Raw genomic sequence first — 293 nt, forward strand, 5'->3', positions numbered from 1 at the left:
ACAGACTGGTCCCAAATTTTAGAACATAAGAAGCCTTGCGATACTCTATAACAAGCTAGTTTAGGACTCCTGAACGGTGTAAAATCTTTATAGCTCTGCCTTTAGCTAGAGTTACCATGTAGTTGCCTAAGTTTTCTCGACAGTCTGTGAACAGGATTAGACTGTCTCTCTCGCTCTTAAAATTTATGGTAGAACCCAGTGGCCAAGACCCGTCTTCACCTAAGCAGGGTAGGAGATTTGTGTATAACAAATATAATAATATAATATTTGTTTTATCTTTCTCTCATTAAAAA

This window comes from Penaeus monodon, chromosome 34 (genome assembly GCF_015228065.2).
Source record: "Penaeus monodon isolate SGIC_2016 chromosome 34, NSTDA_Pmon_1, whole genome shotgun sequence".
NCBI classification, from domain to species: domain Eukaryota; kingdom Metazoa; phylum Arthropoda; class Malacostraca; order Decapoda; family Penaeidae; genus Penaeus; species Penaeus monodon.